Raw genomic sequence first — 25941 nt, forward strand, 5'->3', positions numbered from 1 at the left:
GCCTGAAGCAAGCTCCTGCTCCCAGCCTCACTCCATGCTAGGCAGCTGGCTGGATTTGGGCCCACAAACTGGGTTTGAGCCCCAGTACTGGGAGAATCCAGGCTCATGAGGCCAGGAAAAAATGACAGCTGTGTGATGTGGACATTGGCACACACAGAAGAGTTTTCTTTTCCATCAGGCTTTGCTTTCCTGCTCTGGAAAGAGCAGAAATCAGGGAGCGGCTCTTGTCCCCTGTTCATCTGGGTGCTTTGGTGCTGTAACTTTAAGCAAAAAGAAATCCAGGAGATTTCCAGCCATTTCCATGTGACTTGGTAGCATCATGCTGGGGAGTTGTGAGGAAGATACGGGCTCCCTTTAGAGACAGCTTTAGAATTACAGAGGCATAGGAAAGATTCCCAGCTCCTCCTTCACATATGCCAAAAGCATATTGTTTCTCGTTTGGATTCTAATTTAGGGAATGTGTGATCCTAGTGAAATTATAGAGTAACTGGAGGTGTCTTGGGTGAACTTATATCTGAATAAATACAACTTGGCTTATCTGCTGCTGTTTCATTAATGCTGCGGTCCACACACTAGAATCCAGTGTGAAAAGAGAGGAAAGGTCTTCTCATGAAGGCTCTGAACTGGGGTGCAGGAGCTGTGAGTTCAAGCGTTGGCAGAAGCTTCCTCTGTGACCATGGGCCTAACCCCAAAATCATGAATTCAATAGCAAGACTCCCACTGGGCTTTGGGTCAGGCCTGTTTTCTCGCAGTGAAAAACAGGGGGGGATAACGCTGCCTTTCTTAGTCTGGACTGGGCCCATGAGAAGTGGATCTCCGGCTCACTAAAATAGTGGTGGAGCACGGATGTTGCCGGACCAGAGAGTACCAGGCTAGAGAGGTTCAACCTATAGCGTCCCTGGGGTTTGCTTCTCTCCACCTGCTTATTTTTCATGCATAATGGCTTTTTTCACACGTTTCAAAGGATTTTAAAAAAAAATACGTTTCATGTCAATTAATATTTAAGTCCGATCAGGAAAAAGTGCACCCAGACGACAGTTTGCGCTGCTGCGCCTGGCCTTAAAATATCCGTCAAGCCTGCTAAGTGTGGAAATCGGCACCATAAATATGAGGCAGCCTAAAAAAGAAAAGGGGGAAAAAAGCCCAAGGAAGGAAGGAAACAGAAGTGAGGTAATATTCCAGTCATTGATTTGTGCCCCTCAGAATTTACAAGCTTTTATAGCTTAGAATTATATCTACACCGTTTGGAGCACGCTGGTAATACTAAGTGTTATATGGCTGAGAAATCATTGGAGGCACTCGTTACTCATGTTGGAGCTATTTTATCTCTGAATTTATGTCTGCAAATACATTAACTATTTAAATCAATACCATTACTTTATTACTAGTGGGGAACTTTTAAATTCAGTTCTCTTTAGTGACCTTTATGAATTACTACTTACGACTTTACGTTTTGTTTTCTAGCAGGACGAGGAGAGGAGCGGCTGCATGGCTTGCCACTGACTCAGACTGAGCTTGGCTAAATAACTTACCCACAGTCTCTTATGCCTCCATTCAACAATGAACATCAGAATGGCCACACTGGGCTAGACCAATGGTCCCTCTAGCCCAAAATCCTATCCTCCAACAGCGGCCAATGCCAGGTGCTTCATAGGGAATGGACAAAACAGCATCTGGCAGTCAGAGGCTTAGGTTGCACCCAAAGCACGGGGCTGAGACTGATTGGTTCAGTAGGCAGGTCTGAGGGAGAGAGGACAACTCCAGTCCTCTCTCACTGCAGCAGCTTGGAGCCACGTGAGAAGTGACTGTCCATGGTTGCTGCAGCTCCAGTAGGCACAACCGGGAGAGGAGTGGGTATCCCCCGGCTGGGGGACAGACAAACAGACACGCAAACAAACTCTCTGAAACATGTAGTAGATAGCTGTCCCTTTCTCCACCCCTCCCTCCTGCTGGCCCAATGACTCTTTGCTGCCCCCTGTGGTCATTCTACGGTAAAACTGTCCCTCCTACTGGACTGCACCCTTTCCTTTTTATGAGAAACATTTGAATTCCAAGCACATTCCATTGTTCTGGCACAACCAAAACCTGACCTTGCTTTAAGTTACGAGATGAAGAAACTGCCTACCAAATTTGGTGGTCCAAGCTCTTATCTTTTAGGAGGAGATCTTGAACAAATGGACTCACAGATGAATGGATGGATGGACACATGGATAGACACACAAACCCTCTCATATACGTAGTTGATCATTAATAACGTTATAGGGCAACTCCGTGGAGTTAGACAGGATTTACACTTGTCTAACTGCAAAATGTGTTTCTGGTAATTTCAGGCCAATTACCATAGGAAGACAAATGGAATGTCTATATCAAACTGGTCATTTGATCAGACTGTTGGAAGACAGTATCATTGAAATATTGGTGAAATGTTGGGGGAAAGGAAGTAGCAGCGTACAGTGCTGGCTAGAACAAAATGCAAGCACATTTCTGAAAATGAATGCAAAAAAAATGGATGCTATGAAGAGGGCAAAGGCAGGAAAACATGTGTCCTCAGACCCCAGAGATATTTGCTATTGTAGTACAGGTAGAACCTCCCTAGTCTGGCACTCTTTGACCGGGCAACATCCGTGGTCCGGCATGATTTTAGTTAGCTGGATGTCCACTTATAACAAGTGGGGCCAAGTTTCCTGCAGTCTCATGAAATGTATTTACAGCCATCAGTCCTGGCTGTCAGTGTTCTGTGCTGATGTTTAGCTCTAATATACCTCTAAGTGCCTTCTAAGAGCCCAGTAATTTGTGGTAGTATTAATAATGCTGCTAGACAATATTGATTGTGCAAACTCTTTGGTTTGGCACTGGTCAGGTCTCAGGGATGCTGGATTAGAGAGGTTCAACCCGTAGCTGCAGTATAGAGCCACCCAGTCTTAACTAGGCAATTTTTTGGGAACTTTAAAGGAAACTAGCATGTCTGGAGATCAACATCCTAAATTATCCTTGACACTCCTTTTTCAAAGTTGAATATATTATACTGATGGAGCGAAATTAAAAAAAGAAGGTTGACTAATACAACTAGAGCAACAAATCCCTGTAGGATGTTGAAACCCACATTGGAATCATGTCTGATTCCAAAACACTTTCTTCCTGCATTCAGCGTTGGCTTGAAGAGATCTGGAGAGCCCAATGCTCCCCAAATGTAACAACAGAGAAAGGCAGAACAATGAACATGCCACACGTGCTAATTTATACATTTATCTACAGCTGCAGGAAATAAAGAGAATGGGTCCCCCCCTCATCATTTTGTGGACTAAATGTCAGGCAGCAACTTAGCAAACAGCCTTTTGAATGTTTTGTGACAGCGACTCAGATGCTGAAAGCTGCCACCCTTGGGTTGTAGAAATCATGGAGCATAATTATTTTATAATCAGTTTCATTGCACTGCCAGACATCTAGGAGGTAAATGCACTTCACAAATTCCCTGCTGCTGGGTCTTGCCACACAGATTGTGTTGAAAACTGAAATGGAAACAATGGGATTGTATTTAGATGTGCCAGACATGTGGCTCAAGGAAATATTTTGGTTTATGCACAGGCCCGGCCTTGAAAGAGACAGCTGTCTATTAGCCACTTCCCACAGCGTGTCCTATTATTAGTGGGTGCACAGCGAGGGAGGGATGTAATTTCAGGCATGCTATTGTTGACATAACTAGACTGTTCTCTGTGTGCATATGTGCTCATTAGCTAGCAAAAGCATGAGCAATAGGAACAACACACCATGGAATCTGAGACACAAGAAACTGTAATAACGGGAAAAAAATGCCCCAGTAAGGGAACAGAGACAGAGACTCCATGAAGTCCACAAGGGCTTTAGCTCTTGTCAGGATCTCATCTGGTTAATCCATTACAAAGGCAATTTCCCCTCTCTGAATATTCACATCTCCAGACCAAATGCTACAAATGACCTACTTTCACCCTGACTTGATTAGCTTCATTAACACAAGAAGCTTCTTCCTTATACATATGCCTGCTTCTATAACATCCACTCCCATTCATCTGATGAAGTGGGTTTTGCCCATGAAAGCTTACACCCTAATAAATCCGTCTCTAGGGCAAAGTCCACGCTAAAGGGGAAAGCTGACTTAAGATATGCAACTCCAGCTATGCAACTAAATCAAAGTCTCTTAAATCACATTTTGGTGCCATCCATGCAGCAGGAGGTCGATGGAAGCACACACAATACTAAGTTGCTGGGCAGCAGCACACAAAAAAAACCAACCCCTGAATCAGACAGATTCTGATCTTGTTTACACTTGGAGCTCTGTTCCAATGTCTGCATCCATCTGAATCACCCCCTTTTGGGGAAGAGTCAGTAAGGGAGCAGAAACTCAGTGAGTATTGTCCCTGCCTCAGCTCTCGGGTGGAGTTGTGTGGGGAGCAGGAGTGGCCACCCACCAAGCCGGAGGGGGAGGAACCTCTCCCTGAGCACTGGTGGGCAGAGCTCTGCCCCGCCCCTCCAGCCTGCCAGAAGCCAGCAGGCGGGACAGGGAGTATAAAAGGCAGGCCCAAGAGCTCAGTTGGAGCCCAGCAGCCGGAGGGACCAGACACCTTTCCTGTGACCCCGAGGTGGGAAGTTGCTACAGACCTCAGAGAAGCCGAGGACTGGTCCAGACTGTCAGCACCACAGACAGACCCCAACCCAGAGGAGCTGCCAGTCCCGATGGAGGTTCCCTTCCGCAACGAGTCAGAGGACCTGCTACAGAGCCAGGCATGACCCAAGGGGGGAGTTAGGAGGTAGCCCAGGAGTAGCTGACCCTGGTCTGGCTGAAACAGTGCCAGTGAGCGAGTCAGTGTGTTGTTGTCAGGATCCCCGCTGACCTGCGTTCCCCCTCCCCCACTTCTTTAGGCAAACTGCCTGTGCTTGTTGCCTCTCCGCCAGAGCTAGGAAACCCGGCTATAGGCTGCCTTGCCCTGTGCAAGCACCTGGGCTCACTGACTGTGTCCCCAGCCCCAGCATAGGCCTGAGCCTCTGGGCTGCTGGCTGCCCCACCCTGATCCAAGGGCAGGGGTGGGAAACCGAAGGCCCGGAGGCCAGATGTGGCCCCTGTCTTGCATGGATCCAGCCCCCAAGGCTCAGCACTTAGGGTTGCCAGATGGCGGAATCAAAAATACCGGACCCCCCACACAAAAAAACCCACTTGGAAAAAATTTTGAAGGAAAAATTTGAAGGAAAAAAAGGGGGGTGGGACCAAAGTTGTTGAGCAAAAAAAAAAAACCCGGAACACTGCTAGGGGTTACCAGGTAGTCATTTAAAAACAAAAAACAAACACAAAAAATGGACACGGGGGAGGGAGGAGGGAACGGGGCTGGCCGGGGGAAATGGGGGGGCCAACGGGAACCAGGGCTGGTCGGGAGGGGGGCGAGCGGAACGGGGCTGGCTGCAGGATATCGGGGGAGGGAACACCGGACAGGAGGGGGCGGGGCTGGCCGGCAATAAGGGGGGGCAGGAAGCACAGCTGGGGGTCTTTGGGGGCCGCGAGGGTGGCCAGGAGGAAGGGGGGGCAGGAAACAGAGCTGGCAGGGGCGGGGAGAGGTGCAGCGGCACTGGCCAGGGGAGATCAGGAAGATGAATGGGCTGGTGGGAATCAGAGCTGGGAGAGGTGCAGGGGGGCTGGCCAGGGAAGTGAGGGAGGGGAAGTGAGGGAGAACCGGCCAGCTGGGAAGGGGGGGATGAGCAAATTGGCTGGCAGGGAGCGGGACTGACCTGGGCACTTGCTGCTTGTCCTGCGTAGGCCACCGGCGACGCACAAGCGAGGAGGAGGCTTCTCCTCACACTCAACCGACTGAGGGCTCCCGGCAGCAATCGCGGCCCTGCCCCCCAGGTAGGACTCCCAGCCGCTCCCCATACCCCCGCCAGGCTTCTGTCCGGTGCACAGCCAGAAAAATCAGAAAATACCAGACATTGCACATGTCCGGTATTTTCTGATGTTTTTTACTGGACAGAGTGCGCAAATACCGGACTGTCCGGTACAATACCGCACACTTGGCAACCCTATCACAGCACTCCCCCCAGCAATAGGGAGCCACCGTGGAGCTGGAACATACAAAATCTACTAGCCTGCCCCCCCCAGGCTCTGGTGTGGGAGGGGAATGTGAGGAGTCTTTCTCCTTCTCAGGCGGGGGCCACATCAGAGAAGGTTTGGGGGGGGTTCCCCACCTCTGCCCTAATGCCTGGGTGCACTGACTGTACTTATGGGGTGGGCCCTGTCCACAGGGTTGCAGTTGCAACACTATCTCCCGGGTGATGCCTCTTGTGCTACTGAGCCGGGGTGAAGTGAGTCAGGGCGGCCTCCACACCGACACAGAGGAAATGGAGCCATGTCCCAACCGGACCGCAGAAGCCCACTGTCTCTCTCAGGATAGCTCCAGGGAGGCGTTTTTACCGGGGCTTTTCCTGCTAACGCCAGCTTTCTGCCCCGCCTGGCTGTGCCCTGTGCTTCGCACTTGCGCGTTTAACTCTCGGGATGGAGAGTTCAAAGGCAGCCATGTGAAGGGGAGTGCTGTTGAGTGGGGAGAGCTGAAGAACATGAAAGGGGGGGGGGAGGCGGCTATGAAAATGATCCAGATGCCAGAAGCCATGAGAACATCCTTCCGCTGCCCCTTTTTGCGCAAAGGAGAAAGGGCTCTCTGAAGCTTTTATTCAGAACCTTTCGGTGAGGGGCAGGGAGCCGTAATAAGGGCCTTGGTATTCCACTCTACCTCCATGTTTGTCCTCTCGTCTCAGGAGGGCCATCGTGCCAGCCTCTGTGCAGCGCCTTTTGTGTGCTGAGTTCCCCTAGGATGCTGAGGCTGCCCAATTCACTCTCTTGTTAAGCAGGAAATCTGCTTGGTCTCTGATTTATCTTTTTTAATCAGGGCACAAAAGTGTGAGGGAGCTCAGGGGGAATAAGGTTCCCTGGTTGAAACACACTTATTGCTTTAACAAACACAGGAAGAGGGCCGGAATGGACCAGGGAGTTCCTCCGGTTAAATATTTACCAATCAAGCCCTATTCGTAATGAAACTGAGGGCTAGTTTAATGGAACAGTAGCTTGTTTCTTGGCAAAGCAGCGGAGGCTGGCGATATAAACGCTGGGAGAGGAAAATGACACAGAAGAGCATCCCTGGATACAACTAATAGCAGTGGGTCGAGATTGTAAAATACCTGCCTGCCCTACCTGGAGCAAATCCTCTGGGATTCTCCTACCCTCCAGCTGTTTCTTTACAGACTAGTATTCCTCACATCTAACTGCACATCCCCTCCCAAGCACTTTCTCTGCTCAACCCTCCCCACCCCCTCTCCAAAAGCTCATGATACCCACAGGGGAAGCAGGAAATTGGCCATCTGTATTCCAAAAAGTCTATTGGACCAGCTGCTGTTTAACGTTAATGGTCTAGTCACTGGTCTCCACCCCCAGTCTCTTGCTGACAGTTCCTGAGAGTTCATTCGTGCCAACCTAGCCATCTCTGTGTGACCCAGTCAATTTACTTGCCAGCTCTCAGCAGGAGTCTCCAGACAGATGTTAACCCCTGGACACGAAGCAGCTGGCAATTCTGAAGGGAGTGGGTAAATAGAGCCACACACCATGGCTGTGTCTACATTGGCACCCGTTTCCGGAAAAGGAATGCTAATGAGACACTTCGGAATTGCAAATCCACGGGGGATTTAAATATCCCCAGTGGCATTTGCATTTACATGGCTGCTGCTTTTTTCCGGCTCGGGGTTATGCCGGAGAAAAGCGCCAGTCTAGACGCGATTTTCTGGAAAATAAACCTTTCCGGAAGATCCCTTATTCCTGCTTGAAAGTAGGAATAAGGGATCTCCTGGAAAAGGGTTTATTTTCCAGAAAATCGCGTCTAGACTGACGCTTTTCTCCGGCATAACCTCGAGCCGGAAAAAAGTGGAAGCCATGTAAATGCAAATGCCGTGGGGGATATTTAAATCCCCCGCGGATTTGCAATTCCGAAGTGTCACATTAGCATCCCTTTTCCGGAAAATGGTGCCAATGAAGACACAGCCCATTTTCTTTAACATAATGCAGGAATTGACCACATTTGCCACATCCCCCTCCCCTCAAACTTTGCACTGAGCGTGGGGTCCCTCGTGTCCGGCTAGTGCTGTAAAAACAAACAAAGCAGTAGGCTGGGCAGGGATGGGTTGGAAAATCCTAGCAATGTTCTAACACTGCTGTTCTGTAAATCACCAGGAATGATAAAAAGAGGACTCAGGGAAGTGCAATGTAAATATTTGGAGGGGCTGTCTCCGAAGATGGGTTTAAAAGCCTGAAACTGTTTCATTTCAAGGTCAGAGGGCTGCAGAGGCTTTGGGCAGAGGTTTTCAAAATAATGGGTGGTCGCCTTATTCATCCGTTCGAGTAACCCAAGAACAAGGAGACATTCGGTGATACTGAAAGGAAACACTTTTAAAGCCATTTTAAAGAAATGCTCTACAGGTTGAGCCTCTGTGGTCTGGGACTCTGGTCTGACAACATCCATCGTCCGGCAGGTTCACGGATATTGCGGGACTTGAGAGCCAGAGCCACAGAAGTTGCAAGCGGCTGGGAGGTCAGCTGACCTGGTGGTAAGCATCCTGCAGAGCCGGAGGCCTGGGGGCAGGGAGCCCTGCTGTCTGGATCGGGGCAGAGGCCCAAAGTGGAGCCCTGCCGTCAGGCTGGGGGCAGCAAGGACGGGAACTCCGGGAGAGCCTGAGGCCTGACTTCCCTTGGTTCGGCAAACTCCCTTCTTTGGTACCGCTCAGGACCCGAGGGTGCCAGCCCAGGGAGGTCCAGCCTGCGTTACACAGTGGAACTCATTGCCACAAGAGCTGTAGTAGGATTCCAAACAGGATTAGATCTTTATATAGATAGTAAGAACATCCACAGTTTCATGAGGTAGCAGAACCAAAGCATTTAGTAGGAATCCAAACCCACCAGAGAGAGAGAGAAAGGGGGAACTTTCCCCTATGGCCAAGGTCTTCCCAAATTGCTCACTATGAGGTTTCTGGGACCTTCTTCTGAAGCAGCTGGTGCTTCTGGAGATAGGGTGCTGGTCTAAATGAACCCCACATTTGAGCCAGCCCAGCAATTGCACTGTGTGCAGATACCCAGGACAAACCACAGATTCTAGTGAGCATGAATGCACCCAGATTCAGAAGCTAGCTGGACAAAATGTTTCATGCTCTGTTGCTAAGCTCTTTTGGGGTCATTTGAAATTGCACTTGGATCTGGAAGCCGGTGGTGCATGAACAGCTAAGAGAGAGATTCTAATAAAGCGACATTTGAATTTCTCTCTGATATTTAGATTGGGCCTAAACTCTGCTGCCTAGCAGCTGCCCATGGTGAGAGTGAAAAGCTTTCTGCTTAGCAGAGTTTTGAGGTGGGACTGGCCATTAAATTATTCATGATGTGCTTTCCCCAGTTCTTTAACTTTGTGGCAATGGGACAATGCAGGCCCTGATTCAGAGAAAGAGATTTTTATACAGATAACCTGCACAGGAGGGTGGAGGAGGGCTCATTATGAAGCTAGTATTTTGAAAAGGCTGCCTGGAACAGTTTCAGCACACGGAGCATTAATTCCGGAGCTAGAATTGATAAGGCCGTCCCTACAATTCACCGTCGGGCCATCAGCATTGCATAAAGGAAAACATTTCAGAAAGCAAAACTGCTTTATAGAAAATAATGTATGAAGATAAATTGTAAGCCAGAGCTTGAAAGGAATACAAGCCTTTCCCTAATCCTGTAATTTAATTTGAAAATAACTTTTTCTGGGTATTTTCTATTGTTTGGCTGAAACAAGATTCCCCCTTTGTACACACATTTCTTTTCGCCTAATGCTGGGATACATCAAAAGATCCAGGTTGTGATACCAGCCTAAGCTCCTTTCTGTTTGTTTGTTTCTTTCCTGCTACAGCTAGTTCTCCATTATGCCCCTGCACCTATTGCAGCTTGGCCTCAGAGGAGTTGCCTTTTTTTTGTATTATTATGCTGCAATCAGAGAGGAAAGAAGAAACCGCCCCCTCCCTTTCTCTGCAATCCCTGTTCTGCCTGTCTCGTCCCACAAAAACGCACCGTTTGGCAAAGTGGCCTATCAGCCCCATGTCCCGGAGAAACACTGATGCCCCTGGGTGAGGAGGGGGCGGGGGAATCAATTAACCACTCCAGCTCCAGGAGCCAAGTCCCATCCACCCCACAGCACTGATTCCTTTTACACAGTGGTTCTCAAAGTATGATCTGTGGATCACGGGCCCCTTCCCTCCCCGTCCCCCTCCCCCTCCCCCTCTCCCTCCCCCTTCGCGAGGTTGGAGGGGAGCCCTGAGCCTCGCAGGCCAGATCCAGTTTGCAGGGCTCTGCACGCTGCCATTCTGTCTACCTCTGGCTGAGGGAACACGGGCTTTCCCCGCTGCTTCCATTGGCTAGAAGCACAGCCAATGGGAGCAGCAGAAGGTGGTGCCTGGGAGTGGCAGGGGGCACGAAGCCAGCTAAGCAGCCCCCCATCTCCCTCAAGCTCAGACCCTGCACCCCCAGCCTTCTCCTGCACCTAACCTCCCACCCAGACCCCTACCCTCAGCCTGCTCCTACAAGCAAGCTCCCTCCCACCCCGACCACCACTCCCAGCCCACTTCGACACTCAATCTCTCAGCCAGGCCCCCCCCAGCCCACTCCCAGCCAGCTCCCCCCCCCATCCCCACCCTCAGTCCACTCCTGTGCCCACCCAAAGCCCCATCCCCAGCCTACTGCACCTGGAAGAGGCAGAGCCGAGGGCAGTCCGTTCTTGGCACTGCTTGCACCACAGCACTGTCCACATCCCCCAGTCCTCAACGCTGTGCAGAGCGGCACTCCGGCACTCCTGTGGCAGTTCGAAGGAGCTCCGGGCCCCTTTGAATGGCTGGGCCCCAGGGCAATTGTTCCCTTTGTCGTCCTCCCTCGCATCGGGGGGGACCTGCCTGCACCCTGCTCCCCACCCAGACCTTGCACCTCACCCCCTTCTGCACCCATTGTCATCATGGGTGGTTGGCTGCTGGTCTGCAGAAGGGTTTACATTGAGCAGGATAGGCCATAGGCCAAAAGGTTTAAGAACCACTGCTTTTACAGCTTGGTTAATAGATTCTAAAGCCAGAAGGCCCCTCTGTGACATGTAGCCTGACCGCTGCTCTCACCCACAGGGCTACGTCCATGGCACAAAGTCCAAGTGAAGGAGCAGTGTCCATGGTGGTTTAGTGATCCAGCAGCCCAGCATTCCTCTGCCCTGATCTCCTGACTCCATGGCTGCAGGCGCACTCCCCATCCCTGCACAACAATGGAGATCAATGCTCTCTGAGATCTACTTAATGTTTCTCTGTCTACATTCTTATAGGGCCCCCATTTCTGTAGGATCTCGGCACGTGCTTCCCTGCACCACATTTGTGGTCTTGAGCTGTCCACACCCAGTGCTGGCAGATTTGCCCCAAATAAAGATCCCCTTTTTATACATGTGGAAACTGCAGCACGTGGAGGGGAAGTTACTTGGCCAACCTCATAGAGTATGTCTATGTTCCCCTAACAACCTCATAGGGTATGTCTATGAACCCCTAGTTCGAACTAGGGTGGCTAATGTAGGCATTCGAACTTGCAAATGAAGCCCGGGATTTAAATATCCCGGGCTTCATTTGCATGTTCCCGGGCGGGTGCCATTTTTAAATCCTGTTAGTTCGAACTGACAGCCCGTGGCTACACGCGGCTACACGCGAGGTGCCTTAGTTCGGATTAACTGTTACTCCTCCTGCAATGAGACGTAGCAGTTAATCCGAACTAAGGATTTAGTTCGGATTAACTTCTGACTGCCGCGTGTAGCTGCGGGCAGTCAGTTCGAACTAAGGGGATTTAAAAATGGCGCCTGCCCAGGAACATGCAAATGAAGCCCGGGATATTTAAATCCCGGGCTTCATTTGCAAGTTCGAATGCCTACATTAGCCACCCTCGTTCGAACTAGGGGGCTAGTGTAGACATACCCATAGAGTGTGTCAGTGTTTTAGACAGGGCTTCTTGGCTCTAAGCCCCACATGTCATTCTTCACTCTTTGTCTCCATAATATCCTGCATCAGTAAGTTCCACCAGTTAACAGTATACTTGTGTTTGCCAGCATTAGCAATGTTATTCTGAAGGAAGTGGGTAGAGTACTTCCTGACATGAGCAAAAACCATGTGGCAGCATCTGCCCTAGCAGTGCACGCAGCAGATCTCTGAAGCTTCTTTCCCCTGGTTCGGATCTTACGCCAAGAGAACCTGACTGGTGAATGGAGTTCTGGACCAGAATGGTTGTGTATAAACCTTTGTAATCATAGGATCATAGGACTGGAAGGAACCTATAGAGGTCATCAAGTCTAGTCCCCTTCATTCATGGCAGGACTAAGCACCATCTAGACCAGGGGTGGACAATAATGTTTGCAGGGGGCCACTTAACTAGTTTTGGTAGCCATTTTGAACAGCTGGCAGTTCCCTCTAGGCACTGCGCACACCTGGGAGGGGGGAAGGAGACTTCACGCTCTCCCCAGTCCCCAAGCCAATCGGCAGTTGGGGGCAGGGGAAGTGTGTGAAGTCATTCGCTGTTGAAAAAGGCTGACGACTCCCTCTAGGCGCCGTGCACCTCAGGCAGGTGGAGGGAGCTGCCAGCTGCTTTGAACAAGGAATGATTTCACGCATTTCCCCGCCGCTGGGTCTCAACTGGCCTGGAGGTGGGGGCGGGGGTGCAGCAGGGTGGGCCACGGGGTCGGATCAAACAGCTTGGTGGGCCGGATCCGGCCCCCGGGATGGATCCTGCCTAGTCCTGCTCGAGACCATCACTGACTGTTTGTCTGACCTGCCCTTAACCAAAATCTTCAGTGATGCTGCAGGAAGTTCTATGATTCTATGATAAGGGGATGGGTTGATGAGATAATATGATCTTGGTAACTAATTGACGATTCATTATCAGTGGGAAATAGGTCAATGTAGGAGTTACTATAGAGAACTTTCTGGGTGTCTGGCTGGTGAGTCTTGCCCACATGCTCAGGGTTTAGCTGATCGCCATATTTGGGGTCGGGAAGGAATTTTCCTCCAGGATAGATTGGCAGAGACCCTGGAGGTTTTTTCACCTTCCTCTGTAGCATGGGGTGCAGATCACAGCTAGAAGATTCTCTGCATCTTGGGACCTTCAAAGTATTTGAAGCCTTCAATATCGGAGATATAGGTGAGAGGATTATTCTAAGAGGGGTGGGTGAGATTATGTGGCCTGCACTGTGCAGGGGGTCAGACTAGATGATCATAATGGTCCCTTCTGACCTTAAAGTCTATGAGTCTATGAGAAGGGAGAAGTTGATTTATGTGATTGTTTTCTGACATCAGGGAGCTAACATCTCTGGTAAAACTCTCCCCTCCTCCTTGGGAGCAGGAGACGAGGTGATGGATTTGAGGCAAGGAGCCGGCTCATAGGACTGTAAAGGGCAATGATGTAAATTCGAATAGTTCCATGGGCTTGCAGGCAGCTGGGTCAGTTTTCGCCCACTGGAGAGGTGATCTACTGCTGGTTAATCCATGGAAGCAGACGGTTCGATGGCTATCGATCATATCTCTCCCGTCAGGGCGTCTCTTCCGTTCAGAGGTAACCCTGCGCTTAGCTGCTCTTCTGTCACCATTTCAGTGGTAAGCATTTTACAAGGCTGGCTGACTGTGATGCGTGCTGCTCATGAGGCTGTCCCAGATGTGACCACCCCCCCCCCACCCCCACCCTCACCCCCCTTACACACACACACACACACACACACACACACACACACACACACATATGCTGTGTCAGAAGGCTGGCTAAGCCAGAGCTCTGCCACTACAGCCTGGCTGAAAAGACCAATTACAGCCACCTGAAGAGCTAATGGGACGCAGCTGTGGGCCTAATTAGCCAGAGGGCTATATAAGGCAACCAGAGGGGAGCTGAAGAGGGAAGGAGACAGGGAATGGCTGAGTGTGCTCTCCAGGCAGAGGGCTATATAAGGCAACCAGAGGGGGGCTGAAGAGGGAAGGAGACAGGGAATGGCTGAGTGTGCTCTCCAGGCAGATAGGGTTGCCAGATGGTTTAACAAAAAGTACCGAACACCCCCCTCCCAAAAAAAAACACTGGGGAAAAAATTCTGTGGAGGAAAAAAAGGGGGGGGGGGAGGAGATCAAAGTTGTGGAAAAAAGAAAAGGCACTGTGCCTTTAAATGGCCCAGCACGCCTCTGTCCCTTGTCCCCACCAGATGCAGCAGGAGAAAATTGACCCTGCCGGGCTTCAGTCGGAGGGAAACAGGAAATACCAGACATTTCACATGTCACCTGGCAACCCTATAGGCAGAAGGAGAGGCTGGCTGACTTTGCTGTAAACCAAAGCTCTGTCAATAGAAGATGGTGGGAAACTGATAATAAAAGGCACAAGTGACTGCACCAGAAACTTTGCCACAACACACACACACACAGAAACAGCTGCCCCAGGATTCACCCTTCTCCACTTTGCTGCTCTGTCTGCAACTTTCATTCCCAGGCCTAGCGCCCTTTTTGCAGTAGAAAGCAAACAATCGGACGGCTTCACCACGGAGCCCAAAATCAGGGAGCACCTCCTGAGAGAGCACTTTATTTTCTGCCAGTTTCCTTTCTCCTGTAAGTTATCCCTCCTTGCATTTCCCCAGCTGGAGTAAGAGCTAGAACGTGACCCTAAGCTTGGGGAATTAAAATTACATTTTATTTCCCTTTGTGTTTTTAATGGAAGGTGTTCTAAAGTAAAATATAAAGCATGATGGGGAGCCATGCACACAACGTGTGGCTTGATTGACACAAAGTAATTTTCAGAAGCAATAAGGATTGGCAGAATACACTGATTTCCTTTCTGGTATAAATTAATGGGCTCAGTGCACAAAAACCTTGGTTCCTGAGGCTTGAACTTGACTTAAATTTTATTCATAGCACAATTCCTTCTCTTCCCTGCACACACTAGCCACATTATATAAAGTTTTAGAGTAGTTCCTTGAATCTTTAATGGAAGTGAAATTTGCGTTCAGAGCCTGTGAGTTGCACTTGCTAATTCTACCAACCCTGGAAAGCACCATCGCTTTTCCATCTCTCATTGTATCAGGTGGCATTTGCAAGGCGGGTCTGGCTGCACACTGTTATCTCAGTTTAAATATTAAAGTTTGGCTTAAAATGTAAATAATAAAATAAATAGGTCAGAAAATCAGCACACAACGAGCTTCCTGCTTCGTGTCAGCTGCTGAGCTGAATAACTCCAAAGTTTGGCAGGGCAGGAGAGAGCGGCTAAATGATTCGTGTGTGAGAAAGAGAGAGAGAGACATGGAGCTGCACATGCACAATAAGGCATGGGGAATATATCTGGTCCCTGAGAGCCAACCACTCAGGATTATTAGCAGCAGGGGCTCCGTGATGAGTCCGGTGAGAAATGTACTGGCTGTCGGCCCCCAGAGTTATCTGCAGAGTGAACACAGCAGGTGACCCTCTGGAATGCAGAGGGCTCCTCACACACGACCGTCCCACCCAGAAACACGTCTGGGCCCTGCTTTCCTAATCAGCCGGTCCTTCATCTGAGAGCCCATTGCACCCTAGAACACAGCTCCCCTCTTCTGAAAGCACCCATAGGGGGTAGTCGTGTGAGCTTTGTAAGAAAAACAAGCAGCTTACGTTGGCAGCTATCAGAGAAGAGAAGGTTGTCCATAGACCACAGAAAAGACCAAAGCAGGTTGGGTGCATTTCCCAGCCTGGCTCTAGAAGTATGCAGAAGGCCGCAGCTGCTGTGAGGAAAATGTAGCAACCAGCCCTGCTGAGGTCTGGGAGAAGGAATGAGGGGCTAGATGGGACGCAAAGATTCCCTCACGCTCTTCTCCGTGTGTGCGCAGTGAGGCCATAGAGCGGGAGAGGTCAGAGCTAATTAGCTGCCTTTCCCCCGTCCGTGTCTGACGTGGACCACATGAGTCTGTCACGGCAACACTCCAGCAAGCAGCACGGTCCATCCCTCCTGTGCACAGCAATGGCCCATCCCGCAAGAAATCTGGTGAGGCAGAATCAGGCCGTGCCCGCTGTGACGGCGCGTTGGGGGTCCCCCGTCTCCTGCACCCCGAAATGGCACAAACAGACTCCACCAGCCAGTGGAATTGAGGGTGGTTTACTGCTCCTCCAGGAAACAGCATAGCACAGATGTAATCTGGTTACAGGAACTGGGGCTAAGAGGCCTCAGTGCTCCCCTTGAGATAGGGGAGTCCCAGCCCCCCTCCCCAGCTCCTTCTCCCCTGCTCTCCAGACAGGAACTCACTAACTCTCTTCCAGCCCTGCCCCCCAGCCAGGGCAGCATTCCACCTTCCTTTGTTTCTCTCCATGGGGGGTGTCTGGCCACTGGTTTGCATAGTGACTCATCCTGTTTTGCTGGGTCGTGGTACCCACGGCAGCCAGTGGGGGTTACCCCAGAGCCAGCAGCATAGAAACCAGCCAGGTACCCCCACTACGTCACACCCATCACTTGCTGAGTGGGGCCGACTCCAGTGCACAGACTTTGGCTCAAGCCTGGCTTTTCCGCTCTGGTTTGAAGACTGCCTGCAGCTCAAGTGCTAAAAAAGAATGATGCCTTTCAGTGTGACGTTTGCCCTGCAGGCCCTGGCCCTGGCTCTAGCCGTCTCTGCTGGATTATGAATTCAGACCCTCTGCATTTTTATAGGCCTGTCAAACAACCCACCAGATTGGGCCGCCTGCCGTTGGCACCTGCAAAAATGAGGGAAAGGAGGCCAAGTGCATCTCTATAGATATTTTATAGTGCGTCTGTCTGTCTGTGAGTCTGGTTGTTCAAGAACTCCTCCTAAACGGTAAAAGCCAGGACCACCCAATTCGGTAGGCAGCTTCCTCCTGCTCCTAACTTTCAGCAAGGTCAGGGTTTGGCTGCGCCAGGAAAACGGGCAGCGCCTGGAATCTGATTGTTTTCCGTACCATGGGAAAAGAAGGGGCTGCTTGGAGGGAGAGCTTTATGTAGAGTGCCCCCTGGGGGCAGCAAGCACAGGGGACAACTAGACTGCAGAGTTGACCACTCAGGGCAGCTGCACCAGCAGGAGAGAGGACACCTGGGGATAGGGATGCACTTGGCTGGCCACCAGACCGGGTAAGTGGCTTCCTTACCCCAAACTGTGCTGGATAAGGGGGGAGCCCCCCACAGGCTCCACCTTTGCAGGCTCCCTCTGGGACCACCCCTCTGTGTTGACTGGCCCCCCACACAGGGGAAGCTGGGACCAGGAACTGTGGTCCAGCCCTGGAGCAGCTGCAGGCCCGGGGCAGGGGGCAGCCGGAGGCTGAGTACGTCAGGTACTTCTGCTAGTATATAATAATATAGTAGCCCATTGTCTGTGAGTCTGTAATGCTGACGTACACAGCCACGCCCCCTGGCCGTGTACTTCAGCGCCCCGCCTCCCTTCCCCTCTCTCCATGGCGGTTCAGCAGAGCGCTACGCCACTCAGCTGAGTCCCGGTGGGACAGGAAGGGGGGAAGGGCGGTGATGTACACGGCCAGGGGGCGGGGCCATGTACGTCACCGCCCCCCCTTCCTCCTCCCGCCGTGTCGCTGAGTGGTGCGCCCCTCAGTTGGGCCGCGGTGGGGTGGAGGGCAGTGACGTAGACAGCCCCGCCCCCTGGCCGTGTATGTCACCGCCTCACCCCTTCTCCCTCGCTGCAGCCCGGCTGAGCACGCAACACTCAGCCGAGCTGCCATGGAGGGAAGGGAAGGGGGCGGGGCGGTGACGTACACAGCCAGGGGGCGGGGCCGTGTACGTCACCGCCCCCCTTCCCCTCCTGCTGCGGCACTCAGCCGGGCCACCAGGGGAGCCAGCAGCGCAAGGGGTTGTTTGGGCTCCCCCAGGGTGGGAGGGGAAAGGAGGGCGGTGACATACACGGTCCCACCCCCTGGCAATGTACGTCCACCCCTCTCCCCCTTGCGGCAGCCCAGCTGAGCAGGCAGCACTCAGCCAAGCGCCACGGCGGGAAGGAAGGGGAAGGGGAAGAGGAAGGGGAAGGGGAGAGACGAAGGGGAGAGGGAGGCAGTAGGAAGAGAGAGAGAGAGAGAGACAGAGAGCGAGAGAGCGAGAGAGCTCAGGAGAGAAGACCTGAAAATCCCGTCTTATGATGGGCTAATTGGCTAGTATAATAATGGAACCATAAACACTGAAGTTGGTAGAGACCTGTTGGTGTGACCCAGCCTATTCCCCTTCCTTGGTCATGCTTCACACACTGTGCTCTGCTCCTTCCTCCAGTGACAGCAAGAAGTAAAAGCTTCCTGCCCCTGGATTCTCTGGGCTGGCCGTAAGGCCAGGAGACAGTTCACAGCAGCCTGCCCTCTTGGCAGTCAGGTCAAGGGCCGGTCCTAACCAATTGGCGGCCCCAGGGCAAGCAAAATAAAAAATTTTCCGCCAGGGAAAATTTGTCAACCAAAAAAAAAGGGGGGGTTCGGGAGATCAGGCCGAAATCTAGTCATGGCCCCCCACTGTTAAGACGCCTCTGTTAGCAGCCCCTTCAAAATGGCGGCCCCGGGCAACCACCTGGTTCACCTGCCCCTAAGACCTGCCTCTTGCTCAGTGAGTCCACATCCTGGCTCCCCTTGGGCCCTGCTCCCTCCCCAGAATGTCTTCATAGATAACTCTGCTAGCGTGGATAATACACACAGCGAGAGAGAACGCAGACTGAGCCGGTCAGCTGAATAGAATTTCAAATGCCAGCAGTCCAACCAATAGTGATAGATAAACAGAACTGGTCAGAAATTTTTCTATGGAACAGTGTCATACAAAGTCAGCTGTTTTGTGGGAGCATGTCCATTCTGATGACATTTTTGATGGGCAAAGATGGAAACAAACCATTTTGACTGTCTCATTTCATTTCAATAATTTCAACGCATTTAATTTTAACTGCATCATTTTGATTCATTCAATGTGGCTTTTATTGTACATTAAAATAACTTTAATATTATAGGCTTTGGAATATTGTTTATATTATTAAATGTTACGTTGGAGCACAATGTTTCAGCATTACCGGAACACAACAATGAAACATTATCCAAACCCCAAACCCATTTTTTTCAATTTTTGAGTTCCATGGGGCAGTTCCAAAATATGTATTTCTCAGAACCAAAACCAGTTGAACATGCCAGATGTTCCCTGGGAATGGAAGCTCTTTGGGACAAGGACTGCCGTGTACCATACAGTTGTACAGCAGCTGGCACAGTGTGAACTGAGCCCAAATTTCTATTGCGATATAAATTAATAATCAGCAACACAAAATTAGCACACCCACTGGGGACATTTTATCCCATCTTAGTGGAGTTTTTTGTCTTTCTGTGTATCTTCCCCTCTGTGAACTGGGACAGTTTTCTCCAGGCTACATCTACTTGAGGTTATTTGGTGTCTGTCATGTTATCTCAGTGGGGAGGTTTAGCTTGGATATTAGGAAAAACTTCTTCCCTGTCAAGAGGGTTGACCACTGGAATAAATTTCCTACGGACGTTTAGGCATCTCCATCACTGGAGATTTTTAAGAGCAGGTTAGACACACACCTGTCAGGGATGTTCTAGATGGTGCTTGGCCCTGCCATGAGTGCAGGGGACTGGACTTGATGACCTCTTGAGGTTCTTTCCAGTCCATCCCCTTAGCCTCAAACAAATTCTTTCCAGTCACCACGCAGCACACCTCCATTCTAATCATCCAGGAACCCATCCCTGCAATCAGCCCCAGTGCCTACTCTGCCCTCACATCTATACCAGTGATTTCACCACTGGATCCAATGACATCAGCCACCAAATCAGAGGCTCATTTAACCGCACATCCACTAATGTGATCTATGCCATCAAATGCCAGCAATGGCCCACTGCCATGTATATTGGCCAAACTAGACAGTCTCTACGGGAAAGAATTAATGGATATATATCAGATATCGGAAAAAGCGATACACAAAAACCTGTTGGAGAACACTTTAACCCCGTGGTCACCAACCAGTCGCTCGCGAGCTACTGGTCGATCTCGAGGCCTCGACCAGTCGCTCGCGAGGCGTTCTGTCAGCCCCGCCCCCATTTCCCTCCCAGCCCCCAGAAGCCCCACTACTTACCTCGAGAGAAGATGGAGGTAGTGTCGGCTTCCGGCGCGCGGGGGTTTGGCCCTGGGGCTTCCCAGCGCGGGGAGGAGGTTGGCGCCGGGACAAGCACCCGCGGGGCTTCCCTGCATGGAGGGGGGAATTGGCCCTGGGGCAGGCGTGCGTGCGCAGGGGACTTCCCTGCGTGGGTGGGGGGCTCGGCCCCGGGGCAGGCACGCGCTGGTTTCCAGTGGGAGGGGGGGAGGAATGCTGGGAGGAGGGAGATGCAGGGGACTCTTTGCCTCCACTGGCACCCCACTCCCCTGTCCTCAACTACAGAATGCTGTCCCCATTCCTGTCCCCACTCCCCGAACTCTGTCCCCAGCTACAGAACTGTCCCCACTCTCCTGTCCCTAACTACAGAATGCTGTCCCCACTCCTGTCCCCACTCCCCGAATTCTGTCCCCACTCCCATCCCCACTCCCCGAACTCTGTCCCCACTGGCACTCTGTCCCCTGCTACAGAATCCTGTCCTCTGCCCTCCCAGCACCCTGTTCCCTCTCCCCAGCCCCCAGCCACAGTACTCTGTCCCCACAAAACGTATAATTATAAATGTAATATCATCTAATAAACCATCTTGTTAGTCTTTAAAGTGCTACATAGTCCTGTATTTTCTCTCGGAGAAGACCTCTGTGCCCTGAACTATAATCCTTCCTTATCACCATTCACTCCCCAGCTGCTGAGACTCAAGAGGGAATAATTTGGGCATGATGATGTTTTGCATTGGGGAGGGTTCTTTTCTTTTGTTGCCTGCTCCTGCTTTTCTTTGTCCTCCATTCCTTTCCTGGCCATTCCCAAAAGTGAGGGCTTAGAAGGGAAGGAGGGGATGTTTTCTCACTCTCTGCTCTTGCTGCTGATTTCTAAAGCCTGTGTCTCATCTATCTTTGATCTAGGTAATGACTCTGAACTCCCATTAGAGCCCATTTCATGTTTATGTCTTTCATGATCTCCTGTCATCTTGTGCGTTCTGTTTTGCACTCTTTGAAGTAGCCAAGCTGTGTGTCCATTCACTTCCACAAAGAACTCCTGAGCTCAGATTTTGCCATTATGATTTTCAAAGGCACCCATGTGCCCGTATCTCCGTGTGTGCAAGAGAGCTGTAAGCCTCACTCCAGTGCAAGGTGGGTCTAGGACGGGGAGATGGCTCTGGGAGAGTGTATTTTATGTTGCCAAGGAATGAGCCCTCTGAATACAGAGAGAGAGAACCGAAATTACCTGTGCTGGTAATATGATTAGCACGCTCAGTTCAGACAATGTATAGTGAAACCTTTGTTATCCGTCACTCTGTTAACCAGAAAACTTTGTTAACCGGCATTGATCCCAGCCACAATACTGTCACATCTTCAGGTGCACAGGCCTGGCTTGGTTTACCATGATTGGCTTAACAATTTTTTATTTAACAAGTACTAATCATCTTTAACTCAAAATAGAAATGTGAGACCAACTGCCTCACACTACAAAACTACCAATATTAAAAACTTGAGTTTTACTATTATTGTCCATTGCTTTGTCCTAGGTTGATGGGACCCTCAGATAACCGGAATTTTTAGATAACCGGAACGCCCTAATCCCCGAGTGTGCCGGATAATGTGGGTTTTACTGTAACAGGGCAAATTCACACTTGGAAAAGCCCCTTGGAAAAGTTGCTATTTGACCTCTTGATTTTTTAAGAATATTAAAAACAAACCAAAAACCATCCTAGAAAGCCACAGTGCAAACGTGCCACGTAATAAAGCAGAGCCAGTGAATTAACCCTCCTGCCCAACATTCCTACCGCTCTTTTCATCAGGGTTCACAGGTCCCCAAAATGGAGACAGCCCTAATAGCTCTGACTCCAGGGAGCAGCTTCCCAGCATACCAGACCCAAAGGCAAGCTCTCTTGTGTTGGCGTGTGCCCCGTGGCAGGAGACGTGCTGCACCAGAGAGACATCTGAGCCATTCATTGTGGGATAGAGCGAAACAGAGTTTGTGGCTTAGAGAGAGGCTTCTCCTCCCAGGGCCTGGGTCACACGCTTGGAGTCACTGTGTCACAATCTCCCTCCCCTCCCCTTCCATGCACAGATCTTGGGCACATCAAGAGAGTTTGTGCCCATGATAGAACTAAGGGGCTACTGCAGAGCAGAGTCCAGGCAGCTGTCCTGGGAACTCCAGTACTTCCAGGTAGAACCCACGGGCTGTGCTCACTGAACATTCGAGCTCTTCCTTCAATGCACCTGCCGTGGTACTGAAACTCCCATCTGCATCATGGCTCACTGCTTGCAATTGGGTGTCTGTGGATGACGGCGAGGGCATAGACGGGCCAGCAGATAGAGGGTTTACTGGCAGATGCATGTGGAAACAGGCCTCTAAGCAGCTACCCTGCTGCTCCCGACTAGGGCAGCCTCGGCACGCTGAAGCAAGGAACAAGGCGAGATGTCACCACTCCATCAAGCCTCCATTTCTTCTCCGCCTGTCGGGCGCCGTGTCCCCGCTGGGCTGTTTGTTTGGACGGTCTCAGGTGCAGCAGTGCTGCCTGGTCACCCAGGAAAGGAAGCGTCCAGCAATTGCCCAGCAAAACAGATGGAGGCCTGCGCACACACACAACCTTCCTCCTCGCATTCCACCAGTGCCCCCTGCCTGGCTTGCAAGTGGCGTTATAATGGGCTGTCTGCCGTAAGGACTTGGGGAAGGAGGAGGTGCAAGTATCGCCGTCGCCTCCATCTTCACCCCTATCACAGGCATGGCAAAAAAGCTTCCCCAGACGGCTGTAGTGATTTACATATTCCCTGCCCGTTTTCCTAACCTCTGCTGTTATGAAAGCGAGATCAGGTTTAAATACGGTTATTTCAAGAGATCGGGTTTAAATACGGTTATTTCAAGAGATCGGGTTTAAATACGGTTATTTCGAGAGATCGGGTTTGCAGACACAGCTCCGAGAAGAAGTCGGGTTTTATTTTGCCAGCGGGGGACTAATATGCTCCTGGGTTTAATTAGTCATGCTCTTTATGAGTGCTTTTCTCCCAGTCCCCAGGACACAAGTCACCCAGCAGGGATTTGGCTCTGCTCTTGAGTAACTGACAGGATCGCCTGGCGCTTAGTCAGCTCCTCCTCCCCCCCCCCCCCTCAAGCCGACAAGCACTCCTAGCTTTTGCAAAAGGGAACAAAAACCTGCATTTCCCACCCCACCTGCAGGAAACTGTGACGTTTTTTGTCTTATACAAATGATGCTCTGTTATTTGAAGGACAGCAGTGGCTAGAAACTCCAGCTTAGCCGAGATTGTGCAAGGCGCTGTACACACCGCAAGACACTGGCCTTACTCTAAAGGGCTCACAGTCTGAATAAAACAGAGGCATAGAGAAGTCACCAGGCAGATCAGTGGCAGAGCCAGGAATGGAAGTCTGATCTCCTAACTCCCGGTCTGGTGTCCTACTTAGTAAGTGGCTCTTTTAGCACCTCTGTAATTTTGCCCCGGGATCCCCGGCATTTGAAGCAGAGCATGCATCCAAAGGTCTCTGAAAGCGCTTCACAACATGAGCATGAATGCTCTATATGAGCTCACTTTACCCCCCTTGAAAGGCAATCACCTTTCGGGTGAAGCACTGCTGTGGAATCTCCATCACTGGAGATATTTAAGAGCAGGTTGAATAAATATCTGTCGGGGATGGTCTTTGGTGCTTGGTCCTGCCATGAGGGCAGGGGACAGGACTTGATAAGCTCTCGAGGTCCCTTCCGGTTCTAGGGTTCTATGATTCATAGCACAGCAGTGTGACCGAGATCTGTATCTAGCTGATTCTGCAAGGGACAAGAACGTCGTTGCCTCAGATTTTGGCCAGAACACCAGGGTAATGTTCTCAAACTCTGTGAAAAGTGCCACTGGCCCTAAGCACCTCAGACCTTGGATTTTCATGGACTCTGAAGCACAGTACAGCTTGGTACAGCAAGGTAGCCACCTGATGGATCAACGCTATCGCATCACTCTGCTGCCCTACTGCCAAGTCTCTCATTCAAGCACTGACCCAGCCTACCTTGCATCGTCGGGCAAACTCAGGGTTCCCGGCTATTCCTTATACAGTGTCATTAACCTCCATCGACCAGGTCAAGCTTCAAGAAGAAGCTCTTGGGAATGTTCTGCCTTTTTTCCATTCTTGAAATAGAAGCATCTGTCCAGAACTCTTGTGGCATGGCAAGTGAAGCCAAACTTTTTCTCTCATGTTAAAAGTTCCCCAGGAATTAACCAGATCATATTGGTTACTCTGGGGAAATCCTTGTCATGCAAAAATCTTCCACCTCTCCCCATTCCGCCTGTCCATCATCACTGCAGAATATCTCCCAGCACGGAAGTCAAATCCATCCCACTGACTGGATGAACAGTTTGATTATTCTCTGAGGCCAGGTCTACACTAGACCTGGAAGGTACAATATGTAGCTGGAGTTGGCTTACTTTAAGCTGAGCTTGGTGCTGTCCCCATTGTGGGAGATCAACTGGAGGAAACATTCCCGTAGGTTTACCTTGCTCCCTGCGATTGCGAGGAGTACAGATGCTGGCCAGAGCTGACTTCAGCGTTCAATTTAGTGGGTCTGTACTAGACCTGCTAAATCGAATGCCGGAATATCAATCTCCAGTGCGGCAAGTGAAGACGTGCCCTGAGGGGGCATCTGCATTGCACCATGGCTCGAAACAAGCTATGCAATATGAGCTGCACAAATTGCCCAGCTTATTTTGAGTCAGTTTCGAAATAGCTTGTTTTGGAATTTGGCGCTTTCTTCACAGCACTTATTTCAAAATAAATCGCTATTCTAGAACATCCCTTACTCCTCATGGAATGAGGTTTACAGGGCCGTCGGAATAGCAAGCCCATTATATTTCGAAATAACAGGCGTGCTCAAAAGACGTGGAATAGCTATTTCAGGATACCTCTGGTATTCCAAAGTAGTGCTGCAGTGTAAACATAGCCTGAGTGACCATAATTCAGGTGCTAAAATGGCAGGTAGAAACGTGAAGCCCTGTTCCTTCTGAGTACATCTGACAATGAAGCAAGTGAATTTAGAAAGAATTCTTCTGCAAGGCAAGTTTAGTATAAAAGGCCTTTATTCCTCTTTTATACTTCATTTCAGGTCAAGTTGGGTGCCCCCATTCAAACTTCCTATGCTCAGGATCTATTTTCAAGGGGCTGAAAGCTCCTCTGTCTAATTTTGCAAAAAAGACATATTGAAAATGTCCCTCCTGTGCTTTGTTGTGTCTTGAAAGGCTGACAAGCCGCTCTCAGAAATTACAGAGCGAATGTTGGGAAGCCTATATGAACTGGTACAGGTAGCAGTCATTGTAGACAATGCGCTCTGTAAACAGCTGCTGAGCTTTCAGCCAGCCATGGAACAATAACCACACGCAATCAAAACCGACCAGAGGACAATATCAGAACCATCCCCTCACCTCACAGTGAATTTAAATGATGCTGGAAATCCATAAAGGATGCCAAGTGTGAATGCAACAAATCTGATTCCATCAGCATTTGGGCTGGAAGACGATAGATTATTAGAGTTGAGACCAATAATTCTAATAAGACTGGAATATCCTCTTGCAGAAGAGCACAATCTTCTGGCAAAACAGAAATCGCAGAATAATTTCCAACACAAAGCAATTTCCCTGGGGTCAGAGCCTGCATGGTCAGAATGTGTCGAGACGAGCACATGAGATGCCCTGGAGCTGGGATGTCCTTGGCAGCATTAGGGGATGCTCTGACGTGATCCAAAGCCCACTGAACAGCTCAATTGGTGCCAGCGGTAGGATCAGTC

General features: G+C 50.5%; 1 long non-coding RNA gene across 1 annotated transcript in view; it reads left to right on the forward strand.

Annotated features, from left to right (window-relative positions):
- LOC142819927 (uncharacterized) overlaps positions 1 to 3750 on the forward strand; it is a 182721-nt gene extending 178971 nt beyond the window's left edge. The window contains exon 3 of the long non-coding RNA XR_012897611.1: positions 1465 to 3750. This is a non-coding gene — a long non-coding RNA (uncharacterized LOC142819927). The remainder of the gene's footprint in view (positions 1 to 1464) is intronic.
- The last annotated feature ends 22191 nt before the right edge of the window (positions 3751 to 25941 follow it).

The sequence above is a fragment of the Pelodiscus sinensis genome, chromosome 25, assembly GCF_049634645.1.
Source record: "Pelodiscus sinensis isolate JC-2024 chromosome 25, ASM4963464v1, whole genome shotgun sequence".
NCBI lineage: Eukaryota > Metazoa > Chordata > Testudines > Trionychidae > Pelodiscus > Pelodiscus sinensis.